This window comes from Gossypium hirsutum, chromosome A13 (assembly GCF_007990345.1).
Source record: "Gossypium hirsutum isolate 1008001.06 chromosome A13, Gossypium_hirsutum_v2.1, whole genome shotgun sequence".
NCBI lineage: Eukaryota > Viridiplantae > Streptophyta > Magnoliopsida > Malvales > Malvaceae > Gossypium > Gossypium hirsutum.
In genome coordinates this window covers 21,981,178-21,988,069 of record NC_053436.1, presented here as the reverse complement: position 1 = coordinate 21,988,069, position 6,892 = coordinate 21,981,178, and positions in this window count along the sequence as shown.

The following is a 6,892-nucleotide window of genomic DNA, read 5'->3' as shown; positions in this document are numbered from 1 at the left end:
CCACTATTTTGACTAGGCCCTAAATCAGGCTGTTACATTTCTCCCCCTTAGGGATTTTTGTCCCCGAAAATCTTACCGACGAATAAGTTCGAGTACTGATCTCTCATAGTCTCATCGGGTTCCCATGTCACTTCCTCGACTCCATGTTTATGCTACAAAACTTTCATGAGTGCAATACTCTTATTCTTAACTATTTGACCTCCCGAGCCAAAATCTTGACCGGCTTTTCGCCATAAGTCATGTCCGGATAAATCTCAACCTCTATTGGCGCAATTACATGCGAAGGGTCTGATCTATATCGGTATAGCATGGACACATGAAACACGTCATGAATCTTTTCCAATTTTGATGGCAAAGCCAATTGATAGGCAACCGGTCCTACTCTTTCGATAACCTCATATGGTCCTATGAAACCAGGACTCAACTTGCCCTTTTACCAAATCTGGAGAATTTTCCTCCACGGGGATACGTTCAAAAACACACGATCACCAACTTGGAATTCAATCTCTTTCTGTTTTAAATCTGCATAGGATTTCTGCCTATCCGAGGCGGTCTTCAAACAGTTGCGAATTACTTTAACTTTCTCCTCGGTCTCTTTGACTAAATCAACCCCGTGAATTTGACTTTCTCTTAGTTAAGTCCAATATAAGGGCGTTCGACACTTTTGCCCATACAAAGCCTCATAAGGCACCATTTTCAGACTTGACTGATAACTGTTGTTGTAGGAAAATTCAACCAATGGCATGTACCTTTCCTAACTACCTTGAAATTCGAGAACACAACACAGCCACATGTTTTCTAAAATCTAAATCACTCTTTCCAACTGACCGTCGGTTTTCGGGTGAAATGTCATGCTGAAACTCAACTTTGTTCCCAATACCTCTTGCAACTTTTTCCAAAACCTCGAAGTAAATCTCGGGTCCCTATCTGAAACAATTGACAAGGGCACCCCGTGTAGTCTCACAAACTCGAAAATGTACAACTCAGCCAATCTCTTAAGGGAGTAGTCAGTACGCACTGGTATAAAATGTGCTGACTTTGTTAGCCTATCCACAACAACCCAAACAATATCCTTTTTCTTCGGGGTTACTGGCCAGCCCGTCACAAAATCCATGGTAATCTGATCCCACTTCCACTTTGGAATTGTTATAAACTAAAGTAGACCCGAAGGTACTTGGTGTTCGGCTTTCACTTGCTGACACACTGGACACCTAGAAACGAACTCTGAAATGTCCTTTTTCATTCCTGACCACTAGTACATTTTCTTAAGGTCGTTGTACATTTTCACACACCCAGGTGGACGGATAAACAACCACTATGCGCCTCTTGTAGAATCTTATGAATAAGCTCGTTGTTCTTGGGTACGCAAACTCTATCTTTACGCATTATACATCCATCAGTACCAATACGAAAATCTGACTCGATGCCTAACTCACACTGGGTTCTCTTGGCTTGCAAATCACTATTGTTATCCTAAGCTTCTCGATTCTCTTGTAGGAATATCGGTCTAGCTCTCAACTCTGCTTGAACTCAACCATCATTAGACAAAGCCAGATTGGTGTTCATTGCTCTCAATGTAAATAACGATTTTCTACTCAATGCATCGGTGACCATGTTCGCCTTTCCCGGATGGTAGTCGATAGTCAACTCATAATCTTTTATTAGTTCTAACCATCATCGTTGCCGCAATTTTAACTCCTTTTGAGTCATCAAGTACCTAAGACTCTTGTGATCAGTGAATACTCGGCACTTCTCACCATACAAATGGTGTCTCCATGTAACACCCCGAACCCGAGACCGACACCGGAGTCGAACACGAGATTTTAACAGACTTTAAACCCTTTATAAAAATATTTCTCAGACACTGCCAATCTGCGTACTAGTCGCTTTAAAAATCATATCTTGAGTTTCACAACTCGAAAATCAGTTTTGTGATTTTTCCCTGAAACTAGACTCATATGCCCATCTACATATTTTTTTCTAGAATTTTTGGTTGGGCCAATTAGTACAGTTTATTAGTCAAAGTATCCCATGTTACAGGGATCGACTACACTGACCTTTGTGCATTACGACCTGGATATCTCCCTGCACAGAGCTTCAATACTGATGCCGTTTGTTTATATAGAAACTAGACTCAGAGAGGAATCTATCCATATATGGTATGACTCCTAATTGTCTCTGGTTAATTTATAATGAATTTCCAAAGTCGGAACAGGGAATCCAGAAACCGTTCTGGCCCTGTCTCACGAGAACCTGAATATCTCTTAACATACTGTCCATATGATCTTTTCGTTGCTTCTATATGAAAATAGACTCATCGAGATTCGAATACATAATTTATTCATCAATTAATTCCACTCCTAATATTTTTAGTGATTTTTCAATCTCACGTCACTGCTGCTGCCAGCATCTGTTACGAAAGCAACTATGCCCATTTCGTGATTTCTCCTTGATCTAACTAGTAATTCGTCATACATATCACAAATTATGATCATGACTAGCCATGCCAAAGGCTAATCATTGTCAAACATCCCCCTACTACACTATTGCCATATCATGAATTTTAACACCAAAATAATCAACCATGACATATGGCATAAAAAGGTCGAATTATCAAGATTTACGACCTATCGTTATGAAACCAAACCCAACCGAACATTTATGCCATTTTCGCATGGCTAAAAGTTTACATACCAAAGTTCAAACACAACATAATAGCCTATACATGCCGAAATGTTCTCCTAAGCCGACTAAGAAGAAAGTACCAAAACTTGCTAGCCGGTGTGATGACTTCGACGACGGCACGATCACGCAAAAAGAGACGAGTCCAAGAAACCTAGAATAGGTGACAAGCAAACACCGAATGAGTATATAACTCAGTAAGCCATAAGCATTCCACAACCATCCATTAATAAAATTATCACAACAGGAAACAATGAAATGAGGTTCAGTACTCCATCCATACCAAACTATACCATAGTTCCTTAAACCCTATGGTTCAATCTCATACCAAGTCCTACATTGGCCTTTCATACATCATTTTATTTTCGTTATAATCATACAATTAAACGAACTTTCACCTATTCCACAATGAACCTTATGTACGTGACTTCAACTATAATCGTCACATAGGTTCAAAACTTACCAAGCTCAACTCCAAATATAAACATAGCGCCTATTAGCCATGAACTCAAGGTACTTACCTTTCCGCTGTCCAAAATTGACTCGGTAAAGTCGCACCCTTCATGTAAATAATTTATAGAAAATATATATTGGGTTCGCACACATAGTGCTTAATAATCAACCGCGCACACTTAGTGCCATGTACTTTAAACTCACACACTTAGTGCCATGCATTTCAAGTTCGCACACTTACCTTTTCCGCTGTCCAAAATCGACTCGGTAAGGTCGCACCCTTAATGTAAATAATTTATAGAAAATATATATTGGGTTCGCACACATAGTGCTTAATAATCAACCACGCACACTTAGTGCCATGTACTTTAAACTCGCACACTTAGTGCTGTACAATTTAAACCCGCACACTTAGTGCCAATCTCATGACCGTGAACACTTATTGCCCGCACACTTAGTGCCGAAAACCAGCCACTCAATAGGCTTCACTTCCTTTTTACATTCGACAAATTTCATCTCTACTTACATATACATTTGTATACATTTCATCTCATTAAACACAATGGTATAGGTATTACGATCCTTTAAATCAATACCAAAGATATGCTTAATGACTTACTTGTGTGGGTAAGATGGTTCCAACTCGGCTACTCGATGATCTTTTCTTTGCCTTTGCTCGATTCTCCTCCTTTAACTCCTTGAGCTTAATCAATAAATCAACTAGTTTAACCGCCTTGCTAAATATTTACAATCCAATTACACATGCATATGTATGTTAGTATATTCGGCAATCACCCTTACTAATCACCCACTTGATCAATTATGGAGAATCAAAGTTAATATCACAATGTGTACCCTATATGGCCCATTATATATAATCAAATTTAACATCATCTATATATATTTACTCATATGGCCGAATATACCTAATCATACATACACCTAACCAAAAATAATTTCTAAAATCTTTATATCATTTATACACTAGTAAAGCGTCCTCTCCCTTTCCATCAATTTAGCACATGCATTACTCATTAACCTACAAAAATTATATTCGGCCTTAGCACACAACTTGCTAACCGATTCTTCCCCATCTAGCAACCAATGCACATATGTGCTCACTCAAAAATGCTAAAAAAAAAGAGATTCAAGAATCATCAATCCACCATCACATGCATCATTAACAAGCTTCATATTTAGCATGCAATGGCATTAACACAACTCCACCTAGGCCGAATCTTAACTCATCTTCATGCCTCATCACCACAACATCAAACATCAAAATACCAACCAAGAATGTAACATGCATGGCCGAATATCATCTCCATCATTTAACAAAGTTTGAACCATGGCTAGGTAGATTTCAAACTTACAACTTAAAATATACATGAATCTCAAAGAATAATATCAAACATACCTCAATCTAGTTACATGCATGGCCAAACTTCCTCCTAATTCTCTTCCAAACCAAACATGAAGCAAGAACTCCTTCCTCCTCCCTTAGAATTTTCGGTCAAAAGAGGATGAAAAAGGATGAACAAGTTTTTCTTTTCCTTTCTTTAGCTCACGGCAATGGGGGGGGGAAACAACCACTCATTTTTTTGTTTTTCCTTTCTTTATTACCCATACTCCTTATTTTATTTTTTTCCTACATACCTCACTAGGCCAACATGTTCCCAACATGTTTCCACCCATAGCATGGCCAACCACTAGCTCAAATTTTGGGTAATTTGACATGCAAACCCATCATTTTCACAACATGCATTAATAGACCATTTTAAATTAGCCTATCATATTTTCACCATGTCTCATATCGATCCCTATTTAATAATTTCTCATGCAATTGGCAAAATTGGAGAATGAAACTTCCACATACTCATGTACACACATAATAAGCATAGAATATGGAAATTAATTATTTTTATGACTCGGTTTTGTGGTCCCGAAACCACTTCCCGACTAGGGTCAATTTTGGGCTGTTACAACTCTCCCCCACTTAAGAAATTTCGTCCCCGAAAATCTTACCGGTAAATAGGTTTGGGTATCGTTCTTTCATCGAGCTCTCGGTTTCCCAAGTAGCTTCCTCGATCCCATGTTTGAGCGATAACACCTTCACTAACGGAACCCTTTTGTTTCGCAACTCCTTCACTTCACGAGCTAGGATACGCATCAGTTCTTCTTCATAACTCATATCGGCTTGAATTTCAACCTCTGATGGGCTAATTATGTGCGATGGATCAGATCGATAGCGTCGAAGCATCGAAACATGAAAGACGTCGTGAATCTTTTCAAGCTCAGGGGGCAAAATCAATCTATACGCAACCGGACCAACTCGTTCGGAGATTTCGTACGGCCCAATGAATCTCGGGCTCAACTTGCCCTTACGGCCAAACCTGAGTACCTTTTTCCAAGGCGAAACTTTAAGGAACACTTTATCTCCCACCTGATATTCAATGTCCTTTCGTTTCAAGTCCGCATACGATTTCTGACGATCTGTGGCTGCCTTCAGACTTTCACGGATTACCTTTACTTTCTGTTCGGCATCTTTAATCAAATCAACTCCGAAAATTTTACTTTCACCGAGCTCGGTCCAAAACAATGGTGTACGTCATTTACGACCGTACAAAGCCTCGTAAGGTGCCATCTTAATACTTGATTGAAAACTATTGTTGTAAGCGAATTCAATCAAAGGTAAATACCGTTCCCATGAACCACTAAACTCAAGGATGCAGCATCTCAGCATATCCTCGAGTATCTGAATTATCCGTTCGGATTGACCATTGGTTTGGGGATGAAAAGCGGTGCTAAAAGTGCAGCTTGGTACCCAAAGCTTCTTGCAATTTCTTCCAAAATCGTGAGGTGAATCTCGGATCTCTATCCGACACGATAGAAATAGGTACCCCGTGTAATCTCACAATCTGAGAAACATACAATTCGGCTAATTTATCCAATGAAAAATCCGTACGCACGGGGATAAAGTGAGCCGACTTAGTCAGTCTATCAACAACAACCCAAATTGCATCCTTCTTACTTGTTGACAATGGTAGTCCGGACACAAAGTCCATTGTGACTCGATCCCATTTCCACTCGGGTATCATGATCGGCTGAAGTAATCCTGAAGGCACTTGATGTTCCGCTTTCACTTGTTGACATATTAAACATCTCGAAACAAAGTCGGAGATGTCCCGTTTCATACCATGCCACCAAACCAACGTTTCAAATTGTTGTACATTTTCGTACTCCCTGGGTGACTTGACATTCGGCTACAATCGGCTTCGTTCAGAATCATCGAAATGAGTTCCGAACTCCTTGGAACACACAAATGACTTCTGAACCTCAAACAATCATCATCAACTTTCTGGGCTTCACGAATTTGATGAATCAATAATGGTTTGGCTTTTAATTCAGCAACTAACACATTGTCAGGTAGAACAAACAAATGCATATTCATTGCTCGTAAAGCAACCAATGACTTCCGGCTTAAGGCGTCCGCAATCACATTAGCCTTTCCCGGGTGGTAATCAATGACAAGCTCGTAATCTTTCAACAACTCAAGCCAACGTCTTTGTCGCAGATTTAAGTCTCTTTGAGTCATCAAATATTTGAGACTTTTGTGATCCGAAAATACATGGCACTTTTCACCAAATAAGTAATGTCGCCATATTTTTAAAGCAAATACGATGGCAGCTAGTTCAAGATCATGGGTCGGATAATTTTTCTCATGTGGCTTTAATTGTCTCGACGCATAGGCCACAAC